The sequence below is a fragment of the Octopus bimaculoides genome, chromosome 8 (genome assembly GCF_001194135.2).
Source record: "Octopus bimaculoides isolate UCB-OBI-ISO-001 chromosome 8, ASM119413v2, whole genome shotgun sequence".
NCBI lineage: Eukaryota > Metazoa > Mollusca > Cephalopoda > Octopoda > Octopodidae > Octopus > Octopus bimaculoides.
Genome location: NC_068988.1, coordinates 58,419,653 through 58,420,742, shown reverse-complemented (window position 1 = coordinate 58,420,742; position 1,090 = coordinate 58,419,653). Strand labels below are relative to the sequence as shown.

General features: G+C 45.0%; 1 protein-coding gene across 1 annotated transcript in view; it reads right to left on the bottom strand.

The window, feature by feature from the left end:
* The window catches only part of LOC106881277 (amine oxidase [flavin-containing]), an 89,951-nt gene that overhangs the window by 11,644 nt on the left and 77,217 nt on the right, over window positions 1-1,090 (bottom strand). The gene's annotated exons all lie outside the window — the stretch shown is intronic.

Sequence of the window (1,090 nt, the reverse complement as noted above, 5' to 3'; positions counted from 1 at the left end):
ACAGGGTGCGATGGGTGAATTGTCGCCATTTTATATTGTTTATTTCGCGCATGCACATTACTTGTTTTTAATTTTGTCGACTACACAGTATAGTAGGGTTAGTTGGGCACTGTCTTTAAGAAAAGCAACACTATGACGCAATTCACTCTGCCAGAAATTTGGAAACGACATGCTGTACAGCATGGAATTTGCGCCGGAAGCTCCGATACGAACATTTCAGAGTGTTTGGGTGTCAGTCTGAGGACAGTGCAGAGGATTCGGAAAGAGTTAGATGAATCTAATGGTGATTACGAAGACACGGCAGCTCGGAAAATTCACTCTGATTGTTCTGATAAGAAAAGAAGTCCTGAATTTGTTGATGAGATCCAAGCCATGATTGACAATTATCCCTTCGAGTCAATCAAGTCCATCGTCAGGGACATGAAGACATTCGGCATTCCTCATACAAGATAAGAAAGGGCCAATTTTTATCTTAAGTCATCAAGGACAAGAAGAACGATCGTGCTACGAAGTTTTTGAACGAACTCAAGCATCCCCTCTAACCGAACATGCTTTGGTTTTTCTCATACGAGAAAAATTTCTGCCAGGATCAGAGGGTGAACACACAGAGCAACCGTTAGCTTGCCGTGTCCCCAAAGCATGTACCAAAACATGGTGTTTGGAGTGATCACTAGTGATGGCGAAGTTATGCCTCCATTCATCTTCCCACACGGCCTCACACTCAACACGGAGGCCTACATCAAGTGCCTGGAGGAGGTAGTGCTACCCTGGGTGAAGAGGGTGGCTGCTGGAAGACACTATGCCTGGCAACAGGACTCTGCACCATGCCACACAAGGAAAAAATCCCAGGCATGGCTGTCAGACAAATTCTGCGACCACATCACCCCTAACATTACCCCTAACTTCCCAAACTGCAAGACTCTTGATTATTAAGTGTTGGGTGCAGTTGAGTGAGAGACCAACAAAACTTCTTGTAACACCAAAGATGAACCGACGGCAAGGATTATGGCAGCATTCACCAACTTAACAAGGAGACCGTCCAGAAGATTTGAAGGAGATTCTGAAGTCGTCTGGAGGCTGTGGTTATATA